General features: G+C 44.0%; 1 long non-coding RNA gene across 1 annotated transcript; it reads left to right on the top strand.

Moving 5' to 3' along the window:
- The first annotated feature begins 9,308 nt into the window (after positions 1–9,308).
- On the top strand, positions 9,309–10,564 carry LOC121653190. The gene is made up of 2 exons (XR_006012752.1): positions 9,309–9,379; positions 10,109–10,564. It is a non-coding gene; the product is annotated as an uncharacterized LOC121653190 (long non-coding RNA).
- The last annotated feature ends 3,879 nt before the right edge of the window (positions 10,565–14,443 follow it).

Here is a 14,443-nt window from a genome sequence, read left to right as displayed (position 1 = left end):
TAACTAGAAGGTAAAAAGTCAGCAGGATGAATTTAAAGCTGTGAAGCTGCTTCCTTCTAAACACAGAAGGAACAATATGTGATGAATATCAGCATCAGGTGAACAGACAGAAAGCAGGATGAGAATCTCACAGCTTCTAGATGGTGAGGAGAGAGAAATATTCACAATATGCACAATAACTTCCATCCATGCAGCTTCACTGCTTCATTATCCAGATTTCTGGCCTATAAATTCTCTAAACTTTCATTCTTAGCTTGACTGTTTAGCTTCACCTCTACACCTGCAGCCTCCGCTACCAGGAGTTAAGGGGTTAACATCTTGTTTCCGGGTGTAACGTCAGATGTGTAAATGTAACTATAAACATGTGTGGTATCCACAGAAAGTCCAGAATCTCAGCTACCAGCTCAGTAAAACAATTTCTATTACCAACAAATACAGTTTAAAAAAGACCAGGTACACAAAGTTCCAAAAAACATGTAAACACAGATGATGTATCCCCATGAACACGAACAAACGACTCCTCTACTGAAAGCTCACATCTCACAGATTCCACAGCTGGAAGTTTCATCTCGCTATGGCCAAGATTCACAGAACCAGAGGCAGAAGGCGGCCCCATTTATGCTTCATGCATAAATTAAAACTGCATTTATTAAAAAAATAATAATAATAAATAAAAAGTTTCTCTTGTCTTTTGGGAGCAGTTTCCCGTCCCAAAATCACGACGTTATGTGATTTGGGTTGAGACAAAGAGAAAACATGTCTTCATTTCAATAAACCTGCTCTCTCCTGATTACATCATCACCGCTGCAGCAGGGAAGGGAGACGTGGACGCCATGTTTCTGTCATCAAAGCCAGCAGCCAGCAAAAAAAACAAAAAACAACCTTAATGCGTGATTAACATGTTAATGTACCCAGCCTTAATATATATATATATATATAGTATTTTTATTTAGCATTTTTTTAACTTCCATAGATCTACAGCTGACTTGGAGAGCTTTTACAACCACGTCCTCATGTATGCAAGCAAGCGTTTTTGCTTTCACTCCTCCGGTCTATGAAGCCGTGTTATTCTGGCTGCCCTGGATTACAACGTCCATCTTGGTTGGCCAACAAGACAGAGAGCAGATGGCTCCAACATGTAAGTAGCACAATTACTGACATTGTCTATGATGAAATCAACCAAAATTCTTTCATTAAGGAATAAGTAAATATTTTAGTAATAGTAGTCAGCATATTTTCTATGTAACAGGTACGCACAGATTTTCAGAAAAAATGCAAAATGCTATAGCGTTTATACATTGAAGACACCAAAAACATATGGCTACATTCAAGCACTGCAGACAGAGGTGGTGAAATGTAGATTGGAAACAGATAAAGGCATGCCAAGAACACGGACACTGAGGCCAGAAGATCCACGCAAGCTCGGTCGTCCTGTACCTCCCCCATCCGTTACAGACCCTGTTAAAACACAAGTGAAAAGGGGTCTCAGCAATAACATTTTACTTTTACCTACACTGTCCGAATTATAATACAGTATACAGCTTAGACCATTGCAAATATCTATCATGGCCATGTGCTACATGAAATGATATATATCATTTTGCTTTGTTATGCCAGTGGAAAGTAAATTACAACATTTGTGCCATTAGACGTATTAATTCACCCAACAATAGGAGAAACAAGAGGAAAAAATTAGCAAATGCACCAATGTTGAAATTAAACATTACTCATGCACCAAATACTGATTCCTTACTTTTCACAAATTGAAACAAAAATGTTGTGGTATTTAAAAATGAAAGCCAACATCTTAATTTGCATGAGTCTTAAGTTTCTACTTGCTTGTTATTTATTTTCTCTAAGTAAAACCTGTAGAAATCTATGTAATTGGGAATTGGCAGAAATGTTGTCAGTAGTTTGAAGCAAAAACTCCAAAACATCTTACAATTGTCAACACATAATTTTAAATAGCAAAACCAAAGAAACTGAAAGAGAGAAAGTTATCTCATTTCTTTCAGGTGATATATGTCAGGTCACATTCAACCAAAAACATGTTCAGAACTGGTAGATTTCCAAAAAGTCAGATAGACAATTACCTCGGCAACACCTCAGCAACCACATAGCCAATCATGGTAGACCTCCCCCACCCCCAGTCCTCCATCCTTCTTCACTCTCACTCCTGTTATGCACCTTAGTTTTCTTAAGCTGGTGAGAAGAGAGTACTCTGGACCATTTTAGGGACAATTTCATGTCCATTTACTCTTTTGTGTGCTGTGCTGTCCCTTTGGAATAAATCACTGCCGTGTCAAACCCGGCTGTCTTAATTACTTCTGGGTCAATCACGGATGGATATTTGTAAGTAAATATTCTTGATCAACATCTTGGCCTACTAATCTGACTAATCTAATAATTATTGCCATAGCTGTAATGAACAAAAAAAGTGAAAATGTGTATTCAGTCAGTGGTATTTGCCACAGATCAAAGATCGCCAAGAAGGCTTGACCATCTGTTGTGCAATCTAAATTTCACATCCAAAGTTATGAGTGAACAGAAATTCTACAATAATTGTGTACAATCATCTATAAAATTTTACAGATATGTTATTATTAATTTGCAGTTTACCTAAAAAGAAAAACATATGCCAGGAACAAAACCGGTGTATTGTCTGTGTGGATCAGGAAACTTTTCTCTAATGGTCCGCAGAGCAACTGGGGATGACACGCCGACTTCCTGCTCCCAGGGAGTCGTGCTTCCACATTATGAAATGCCTATAGGCGGCATACCGGTACTGCCTGTTGTCATCACCTGGCTTCCTTGCATGGCCAAGTGCTGTCACATCCTCACAATAATGCCTATGTATCCTACCTTTCATCAAGGCTATAGTGGGTGAAATGTAGTAGTTTGCTGATGCAGTTAGCTGGTGTCTGACCATAACCACAAGTACACCAGGGTATTCCTGGTGTACTTGTAGGTTATGCAGGGACCACCCCTAATGTCCCTCCCAAACGAAGACAAAGGAAGACTATCCTCTTGTCCACCGGGGTGAACCCCAATGTACTTGGAACAAGTCAGAGGGCAATGAGTATGCCCACACCAGACTGGAAGAGGGTCCAGAATTAATGAACAACTTAAATGTTTTATGGAAGGGAAAAAAAATCTTAACATTTAATTCAGTGTTGCTTTAAAAGACCTGACTTTGTTGAAACCCCTCCTTCATAAAAAGTGCGTTTGCTGCACGTTACGGCTGCGCCGCGGAATTCGCTGCTATTCGCGGCCGTTTTAGTCAATGGTTTGGTTGTTACTGTATCAGAAGTAGTGATGTGTCGGTCACAAAAGATTCGTTCAGTATGACAGATCCTTTATATAACTCGGGAGTAACGGGTCCTCACAGTGAGCGATTCGTTCATTTTCATGCGGTACATCCTCTCGCCACATGGCAGGCAGCTGCATAAACTCAGTCAGTAGGTCAGGACAGGAAACAGAAATGATTCGTTCAGGACTCGCTCAGGTCCGTCCTCAGGTCCTCGTTCTTTTGTCACGTGACAGCCAGGCTGCTCAGGCTGTGTGGCGAGCAGCAAGTCGGGCTGCAAGGTCTCGTTCTCGTTCTCGTTCATCATTCAGGCTGTTTGGCGAGCAGTACGTTCGCTCTCGGATTGATCTCTCTAGTGCTTCTGTCTGTCACGTGACAAGCAACTCGGTCTCTGAACGGGTCTTCCTTCGTTCGTTCACAGCTCAAGCTGTATCAAGCTCAGCAGTACGTTCGCTCTCGGCTCGGTCTCTTGTTTATTTGTCACGTGATAGCTACCGAGTCACTGTTGCGCTGTTAAACAATGGCAGGGAGGATGTAGGACACAAATCACTTTATTGTGGTGTGTATTTGCTTCCCTACGTTTTCACATGGTTTGAATTGCTTGTGGCATTACCAGTAGTTTTGTTGCCTTCAGTATTTACTGCTTGAGAATCGCGGACTTTTTTACAACGCCACCTGCTGTAAAAATGAACGACATGATTCGTTCAAGATTCGTTCACTTTACTGTTCGAGAGTAAAAGACCTGGGTTAGTGAAAAGAGTCGAAGTTCCCATCACTAATCAGAAGCGAGAAGCTTCCCACTTTGGTGCGCCGCAGCACGTATCAGAAGCGTCCCGGTATGGCAAGCCAAAAGGGCCATAACTCACCACTCTTTTGGCGCGTTTGCAATAAAACAGTGTAAAATACACCGTTTCTTAAAGCTTCGATAAACATTTAAAAATACAATGTTTTTGGAGGTCATTTAACGCCACTTTTTGCGGCGTTCATAGAACGCGCGTAAAAACGCTGTTTTGATATATTATAATTCTCCCAGCCCCTTTTTTTGTACAGCCAGTAAAACTGAACCGTGGTCATCCAGTCAGTAAAGACCCCCCTGTTCATCACTGGTCTCTGCTGAAGGATTGTCTGCATTGTTCCAGTAACCCTGTGGTCTGCTGATGTGGTCTGCCATATTCAAATTTACTGCCAGGATACAAGTTCAAATATAGATAAACTTTGTTATATCTTTTATATAGAAAGAAAGAAAGAAAGAAAGAAAGAAAGAAAGAAAGAAAGAAAGAAAGAATTATTTCTTCACAGATGCCGACATACATACATTATTGTCTGAAACCACACTGAGCACCAACCTATTGATTACAATGAGACAGACTAAATTAATAGTGTCTATATTTGATAATATAGATAATAAAGTGTATATACTACTATATTTAAAATAATATATTGTACTTAAAGAAGAACAACAGAATAAAAGATAAGATAAAACTTTATTAATGTTAGGGTTTGTGGGAAGACAGGCAGGAACCAGGATGGAGCAGATGGTGGATTTAGTTAGGCAGTAACAAGTTTATTTTGAGTAGTCACAGAGTCCTTGAAAGTCACTGAGGCAGAGGGTGGTGGCAGGACAGCAGGCCAGAATGAAGAGCTTGTGGTAGGTCCTTCCAACTGGAAAAAACAGCATTCCACTGTAGGGCAGGGAAACAAGGCAAAAACACTGTTATGAACGAAACTGCATACAACAGTCAATAAATCACTTAATGGCCGGTGTTGTACCACTAGGGTAAGGCAACGATCTGGCGACGAGTAGACTGCAAACTGGCTCTTAAGTAGGCTGGTAAGGCCAGACAGCAGCAGGTGCGTGGCATCTCCCATTACTGCCAGGTGAGGAGAATCTCCAATTAACACCACCATGCCCAGTGGGATCTCTGACTTACAAGGTACACAAAAAACATATGACAACATAATAGTAAAACACAATCCTGACAGTACCCCCCCCTCAACGGGAGCCCCCTGGTGACCCAGGCTTGCCAGGGTGGGCCCGATGAAAGTCCCGAATAAGGCCAGGGTCCACAACAAAAGCACGGGGCACCCAGGAACGTTCCTCAGGACCGTAACCCTCCCAGTCCACCAGATACTGCAAACCCCTGCCACGCCGGCGAGAATCCAGGAGCCGACGCACAGAAAAAACAGGACCATGACCCACAAGCCGGGCGGGCGGAGGGGGCCCGGCAGGAGGGCACAAAGGTGACTCCACAACAGGCTTGACCTGGGAGACATGGAAGGTTGGGTGAATGCGCATAGCGCGAGGCAGCTTCAGCCTGACAGCAGTAGGATTGATCAGCCGAACAATCTCAAATGGCCCAATAAATCAGGGAGAGAGCTTCTTGGATTCAGTCCTAAGCGGGATAGTAGAGGACGACAGTCAAACTTTTTGACCTGGGCGATATAGTGGTTCCTGGGAGCGACGCCTATCAGCATTACTGCGAGTCCTTCCAACCATCCGAAGGAGGGCAGCCCGGGTCTCCCTCCAGATCTTGCGGCACCTGCTCAGATGGACCTGCACAGAAGGAACCGCCAAATCGTGTTCCTGAGAGGGAAATAATGGAGGTTGGTAGCCCAGGGAACATTCGAAGGGGGACTTTCCAGTAGCAGTACACACTAAAGAATTATGAGCATACTCAATCCAGGAGAGGTGATCGCTCCAAGAAACCTGGTTAGAGCCAATGACACAACGTAAAGCGGATTCCAACTCCTGATTAAGGCGTTCCGTCTGCCCATTCGTTTGAGGGTGAAAACCGGAAGAAAGACTCACGGTGGCCCCTAGAGCTCTGCAAAACACACGCCATACCTGAGAGGTGAACTGGGGCCCTCGGTCACTGACAATGTCTGAAGGGATTCCATGAAGTCTAAAAACATGGTTCACCAGTAGTTGAGCAGTCTCCTGGGCAGAAGGAAGCTTAGGAAGCGCTATGAAGTGAGCAGCCTTAGAAAAGCGGTCCACAATTGTCAGTATTACAGTGTTACCTTTAGAAGGAGGTAGACCTGTCACAAAGTCCAATGCAATATGTGACCAGGGTCGATGAGGTACAGGTAGAGGCCGTAGTCTTCCAGCCGGTGGTTGATGGGAGGATTTGGACCTGTTGCACTCCACACATGCCAATACAAAAGAGCGGGTATCTGCTGTCATTGTGGGCCACCAAAAGGTCCTCTGAAGGAAAGAGAGAGTCCTATTAATGCCGGGATGACAAACAAGATGGGACGAATGTCCCCACTGCAGCACTTGAGTTCTCATGGCCGTTGGGACAAACAGGCGACCTGGAGGTCCTGTACCAGGGTCTGGTTCCGATACCTGAGACTGACGTACCTTCTCTTCAATGTCCCATGTGAGGGTGGCAACGACACAAGATGGAGGCACGATCGAATCAGTTTCAGGAGTGTCGGTAACTGAAAACTGACGGGACAGAGCATCAGGTTTAACATTGCGAGAACCGGGTCGGTAGGCAATCGTGAAGTCAAACCGTCCAAAAAAGAGTGACCATCGGGCCTGACGTGAATTCAGTCTCTTGGCACTCTGGATGTAGGATAAATTCTTGTGGTCAGTCCACACAATAAACGGATACTTGGCACCCTCCAGCCAATGTCTCCATTCCTCCAGGGCGAGCTTAATCGCCAGCAGTTCGCGGTTGCCCACATCGTAATTGTGTTCTGCCTGTGTTAACCGTCTGGAGTAGAAAGCACATGGGTGAAGTTCTTGGTCATGTTCAGAACGCTGAGACAGCACCGCCCCCACCCCAGAGTCAGAGGCATCCACCTCCACAATGAACTGACGGGAGGCATCCGGCTGAGTGAGGACTGGGGCAGCAACAAAACGGGACTTTAGTTCGTCAAAAGCCCTGTCTGCTTCGGCAGTCCAAGAAAAAGCTGTTAAAGTGGAAGTGAGCTTATTTAGGGGACTAGTGATTGTGCTGTAACCCTTAATGAACTTCCTGTAAAAGTTTGCAAATCCTAAAAATCTCTGCAGTTGTTTTCGATTAGCAGGTCTCGGCCACTCTGCGACTGCCTTCACTTTATCCGGGTCCGCTTTTAGACTGCCGCTCTGAACAACAAACCCCAGAAAGCTCACTGTCTCCATGTGAAACTGACACTTTTCAGCTTTAACAAAAAGCTTGTTTTCCAAAAGTCTCTGCAGAACCAGTCTGACATGTCTATTATGTTCCTGAAGATCACGGGAGAAAATCAAAATATCATCTAGATAGACAAAAACAAAAAGATTCAGAAAGTCCCTCAACACGTCATTTATGAGCGCCTGAAAAATTCCGGGAGCATTGGTTAACCCAAAAGGCATCACTCTGTACTCAAAATGACCTAGGGGCGTTTTAAAAGCAGTCTTCCATTCGTCACCCTTGCGTATCCTTATCAGATGGTAAGCGTTTCGCAGATCCAGCTTAGTAAATATCTGTGCTCCATTGAGCACCTCAAACGCAGAACTAAGCAGAGGAAGGGGATACTTATTCTTCACTGTGATGTTATTAAGGCCCCTGTAGTCAATACAGGGCCTGAGCGAGCCATCCTTCTTGTCCACAAAGAAAAAACCAGCACCAAGGGGCGAGGACGAAGGCCTGATGATACCAGCAGCGAGCGACTCCTTGATATATGTTTCCATAGCTGCATGCTCAGGGCGAGAAAGACTATACAGTTTACCTGAGGGAAGAGGGGCCCCTGGAAGCAAATCAATAGCGCAGTCATAAGGTCTATGAGGCGGTAAGGCCGAAGCCCTCTCTTTATTGAAAACCTCAGCCAAATCATGATAGATCTCTGGTACGAGGGATAAATCTGGAGGCTTGTCTTGATTGCATGATTCAGTAACCGAGGGGGGAACGGCTGACCGTAAACATGACGTGTAACAGGAGGAACTCCAACCCACCACTCGTCCTGTCTCCCAATCGATTTGTGGATTGTGACCTCTCAACCAAGGATAACCCAAGACCATGGGGGATGAAGGGGAAGAGATAAGAAAAAAAGATAAATGTTCACTGTGGTTCCCAGACAAAACAATATCAACGAGAGCAGTTGAATGAGTTACTTGTGTTAGAATGCTACCATCAAGAGCTTTAATAACACGAGGACAGGACAGCTTCACAGTGGGAATCTTAAACTTGGTCACAAACTCCTGATCAATGAAATTGGCCTCAGCCCCTGAGTCAACAAAGGCGGTTGTGGAAACCGACAGCTGTTGGTACCTGAGTGTTGCAGGAATAGTCAAGTGCAAGGGAGGGGATTCATCTACTGTGGTTTGGCTCACCAGTACCCCTAGTTTCACTGATGAGCCTTCTCTTTTGGCGATGGCTTGAGCTTTCGACAACTTGCCACCACATGGCCTGTTTGTCCACAGTAGAAACATTCTCCTGCCTGGAGACGCCTCCATTTCTCCTCGGGGGGAAGACGGGTGCGGCCCAGCTGCATGGGAACCTCCCCTGGATCAGCCGATGAATCCTCTGATGCCAATCGGCTCTCCCGATAGGGCCCGGGAGAGGGACCAGCCAAAGGTGACCGGGGTGGAGGAACCGGGCGAGATGTCTTTTCACGTCTTCTCTCTCGCATCCGATTATCGAGTCTGATGGCAAGAGAAATCAGGTTATTAAGACTGGTCGGGGCATCACGCAAGGCAAGTTCGTCCCGTACAGGATCGGACAGTGCCCTCAAAAATACTCCCTGGAGCGCTTCCTCGTTCCAGCCAGAGTCAGCAGCAAGAGTCCGAAAAACCACCGAAAAGTCTGCCACACTCCGGGTTCCCTGGCGAAGACCTAGCAGACCTTGGGAAACCTCATTTCCACGATCACTCAAATCAAAAACAGTCTTAAATTCCGTAAAAAACTGAGAAACAGTGAGAGATGACAATGGGGTCCGGGCGTTAAAAGCCTCTGCCCAGGTAAGCGCCCGACCCCGCAAAAGACCCATAATGTAAAAAATCTTAGATTGCTCAGAAGAGAATGTTCTTGGACCCTGCTGAAAAACCATGGTGCATTGCAACAAAAAACCTCTACACTTGTCCAGGTCTCCGAAGAAGGGTTCCGGGTCGTGTCATGATCTGTGGTGTGGGGCTCAGTTTTTCCAGCTGCCCTGAACGCCTCATCTCCACCAGCTCTTGATTAGGGCTGATGCACTACACCTGTACCAAGCCCTATATATACAGCTCTGTGACATCCCTCCAGTGCCAGATCGTCTTGGTTCTTCCCTGCACGTTTCCAGCCTGTATATTCCTGCCTTCCTACCCGCCTGACGTTGACCTGATTTTGGACCTGGATTTTGATTCTGCCTGCTCCCTGTCTGGTACTCTGCCCTGATTTATTATTTGGATATCTTGGCTTTCTGACCCCTGGATTGTCTTTAGGATTGGATTTTGGATTACGGACTGAACTATCTGCACCCCAAGACAGGACTAGCCATCCCGGCCTCTGTGTCCTCTTATTCAGGGCTTCTGCCAGAAACCTTTATCCCTCCTTTAACCTCTCCTCTGTTCAGCAGCTTTTCCTCCCGCAGTCGACCTCCCGGCGGCCCTTCTCTGTTCACTGGATGAAACATTCTGTGCCCTGTTGGATTCCACTGCTGGTACGTTAACTCATACTCCCTCTTTGAGTTCTCATCAGCTGCCTGCCTTCTAACTGCCGTCTTGTGTGTCCACAGACCCTGAGCGGAGAAAAGCCGGAGCGCACATTTTCAGTATTCAACTCTGTACAATAAATATCTTAAACCCATCCCTGGGAAACTGAGTATTTTTGAGTCCAACCATCCGAAGCATGACAGGTCGGGCATGTAAGATTCCAGTGGTGGACCTGGAGCTGGAGCAGGGCCAGGTTGGCTGGCATCGGTCGTAGTGGCAGCGGGAGCAGAGAGACTGGAAGAGATAACTGAGAGGTCAGAGGATAGCTTTGCAACCTGCTGAAGCAGAGACTGATTAGAATTCAGTAACGACTGTAGAACTTGGTCATGTTGTCCGAGGAGTCGCCCCTGCTGAGCCAAAGCCTGCTGCCAGGAGTTGTCTGAACTGCCAGATCCTGGATCCATGTCTTGTTGGCCAGATCGTTCTGTTAGGGTTTGTGGGAAGACAGGCAGGAACCAGGATGGAGCAGATGGTGGATTTAGTTAGGCAGTAACAAGTTTATTTTGAGTAGTCACAGAGTCCTTGAAAGTCACTGAGGCAGAGGGTGGTGGCAGGACAGCAGGCCAGAATGAAGAGCTTGTGGTAGGTCCTTCCAACTGGAAAAAACAGCATTCCACTGTAGGGCAGGGAAACAAGGCAAAAACACTGTTATGAACGAAACTGCATACAACAGTCAATAAATCACTTAATGGCCGGTGTTGTACCACTAGGGTAAGGCAACGATCTGGCGACGAGTAGACTGCAAACTGGCTCTTAAGTAGGCTGGTAAGGCCAGACAGCAGCAGGTGCGTGGCATCTCCCATTACTGCCAGGTGAGGAGAATCTCCAATTAACACCACCATGCCCAGTGGGATCTCTGACTTACAAGGTACACAAAGAACATATGACAACATAATAGTAAAACACAATCCTGACAATTAATCCCCCAACAGGTAAATTTGTGTTACTATAACTCAACTACAGAAAAATAGAACGAGAATAGCAGATTAACTAAATAAAAAATACAAATATTAAATACAAATGCAATAGAATGAAAACTAGATACCACAGTAACTGGTGTTCTATGTTCAAGCATCTATGTATATCCATACATACACCACCTGCTGGTGGTGGTGCCCATGGGTTTACCAGTCCAGGACTGGTACTAGACTGGCCAAAGAAAATTACTGTTCCTGCCTTTCATTACACTTTGGAAGCTGTGTTGAGACAACAGGGACACACAGGGGCAGTCATGGATTGGAAATGTTGTGTGATTTTATAACTTTCTTGGTGACAGTGAGTCATGAACAGCAACAATTTTTGTCAAATGTTTGTAACCCTGTTTATATTGTAAACAGTTTATTAAACTTTGTTTATCATGTCATGCACTATATTTATGTTTTTTTTTTTTTTTTTTTTTGCAGTTTGTTGAATTCCAGATGGGGCTGTGAATTCATTTCACTACTAATGTTTTCTCCTAGCCGACAGAAACCAAGTACGCACTCTGAAATATTTAGTAATACAAAAATAAGATCTCGCAGATCCTGCTAGGTGGACTGCACCTATTCTATTCTATTCTATTCTATTCTATTCTATTCTACAGTCATTTAGCAGACGCTTTTATCCAAAGCGACTTATATTTGAGAGTAAGAACAACACAAGCAAGAATTCAAACAAGATGGGAAGTCATCATTAAGTGATAGTCAGACCGCTTTTGAGTCCAGTTGGACCCAGATGCTGTCATGTAGTGTGTGCACCTGCGGATACTCCATACCTGACACACTCCCTGTAAAAATGTCGGAGGTCGGAACACAACTGTGGTGACGCCGTAACGTGGCGCACACACACACCGGTGTAAAGGAGGGGTTAAAGGGGCAAAACGCAGAAATTCATCATTTCTAGATTGAAGGAATAAAATATTCCTATGTGAAGAACTAGAGGTGTAATTTCCTCTGGAGATGTATAGCTATACATATAAGTATATTGTACTTGTATAACAGATGTTTACACTGGCATCCTGTCTGTAAAAGAATTAACTTCAAAATCCTGCTGTTAGTTTAAAAAGACCTGAAATGTTTAGGACCAGAATCCATTCAGGATCTTTTGGTTTGTAATGAAGCAACCAGATCCCTCAGGTCATCAGGGTCAGGTCTACTTTCTGTTCCCAGAGTCAGAACTGAACGTGGAGAGGCAGCGTTCAGCTTTTATGCTCCTCACATGTGGAACAAACTCCTAGAAAACTGCAGGTCTGCTGACTCAGCAGTTTTAAATCAGAGTTTAAAACTTTTCTATTTGCTGCCTTTTAACAGAACATCTTTAATTCCCCACACTGGAACTTTTTTTTTCCTGCATTTTATTTATTTTATTTTAACATTTTTCTTCGGTTTTATTTAATTTCTTTTATTTGTTTTAAAGTTTGTTTTAATCCAATCGTTATTGCTTCATGCACCCGCTGTGATGCTTTTAATGTTTTATGTAAAGCACTTTGAATTGTCTTCTCTATGAAATGTGATGTACACATAAACTTGTCTTGCCTTGACGTCACACACCATCTCCTTGTGTTGATGTCCGATTAACGTGTCCTTATATTTCCAAAGAAGGGAGCACTGCGAGAGCTAAAGAGGCTACAATTTGACTCAGAGCTAGCTCTTCTCCTGGACAGTAACAACATAAACGTGTTAAGTTATTTCCACATGTTCAACAACATGGTTATATTTCTTTGCTCTGTTTGCACTTTGCAGTTTTTCTGGAGACGAGGTGAGTTGTGGTGGGAGAAGAGGTAGAGGGAGGTGTGGCTCATGATGCTCTTTGTTTTGGTCCACAGCCATCACACAACAACAAACCTTGTAGTGAAATGATTTTGCTTCTTGCCCCTTTAACCTCCTGTTAGTGACAGTAAATAGCTACAGAGTAAAAAATCTATCAACAGTGGACAACACATAAAAATTAACATTCATTATATAACAATGATCTAATCCATCATGCAGGAATAGTCTGATCTTCTCCTTTACTGGCTGCTGCTTCACTGAGAAACTCTACCCGTACTGCAGCAGAAACAACATGAACCAGGTAGCAGCATTGATGATGAGCAGGGAACAGACGCAGTGAACAGGACATTCTCACACACATAACTCCACCCACTGCCGAATTTTATGAATGCCTGAAACTGCAAAGGTTGGGGTGCAAGGTCTGGGGGGGTCAGGGAGTGTAGAGTGGGCGGGTCGGGATACACAGGCAGTAATGATTGACAGACAGCAGCTCCGCTCACTGGTAAGATGGTAACCAAGATTCACAAAGCAGCTACGCCACAGAGAGTCTTTGAGGTGGAAGACTTTGCTCTCCTCCTCAGCTCCACATGAACCAGGAGGTCCTGAACGTATCAGTGTGAGCCGTTAGCTGTTAGCTGTTAGCTGCCTGTCTGCAGCTCCAGCAGCTCTGGAAAGCTGTAGAGACTCACGGCAGGTTGTGGCAGCTGCAGGAAGAGCTGCTGTAAGTTGCTGCTGCTACGATTTGAGCTGCTGTCTGTCGCCAGATGAGGATCAGCAGGTAAAGAATAAAGTCCGGTGTTACTTTTACACCCTCAAAAGCACAAATCCGTCACATTGCAGGAAGATTTTATCAGAAACTCTGTGAAAGAACAGAAGTCTGAAACTAGCAGATCTACACCAGATAAGTTCACATCCCTTCATAGGTGCTAGTGGGCGTGGTTTTCTATGCCTGCAAGGCGAGGACCCGCCTACCTGCACCTGGACGGAGGGGCTGTCGGGTTTTAAAATTTTCTCTTGAAATACATCATCAAAAACATAACATGGTTTTACCCTGTAAAGGGCGTTATGAGCCATTTTTTTACCCACAAAATCCTGTTTTTAAAATAAACAAACAAAAAACATAAATTCTATCAACAGTATGGTTTTTATCACAATTAAATAATACTGTGTTGTTTACAGCTCAAACAAAAACACATTTTTGGGTGCACTACCCCTTTAATGTGATTAGTTCATGTTTACAACATCATGAACTGATGAATGTAAAATTAATGACTTTATACATCAGTTGTTATAAATTAGTTGGTTTTCAGTCACATGCTCATTTTTATAACTTTTTATTAAACTTATTTAAAGTAATCTTCTTTTAAGTAAATGTTTGCATCTACTGACCAGTTTGATAAAAAGATAACTTCGTATTTTAGTGAGAAGAATAAACAACATCTGAAAGAAACATCTGTGCAATTAAATGCTCATATAAACTGTGAGCTAACATGATGGAATTAACTGCAGGAATTTATCATATATTTACATTTACGTAGTACCACAGCAAATGATTTTACGCTCATTGTGAAAGTATCAATGATTATTTTCTAATTCCATTTTCCATTTTTAGTCAGTATGACAAGGGAACTGATTGGAAAAAAAGCTAAATAATCCGTCTTTGTTCTTGATTTTGATCAAAAGCCATTTGAAGGAGCAACCTGTGGTGCATTCAAGTGATGCTTCCCATTC

This window comes from Melanotaenia boesemani, chromosome 14 (assembly GCF_017639745.1).
Source record: "Melanotaenia boesemani isolate fMelBoe1 chromosome 14, fMelBoe1.pri, whole genome shotgun sequence".
Taxonomy (NCBI): Eukaryota; Metazoa; Chordata; class Actinopteri; order Atheriniformes; family Melanotaeniidae; genus Melanotaenia; species Melanotaenia boesemani.
Note: the sequence above shows the minus strand (reverse complement) of the source record. Positions and strands in the feature narration are given on the sequence as shown.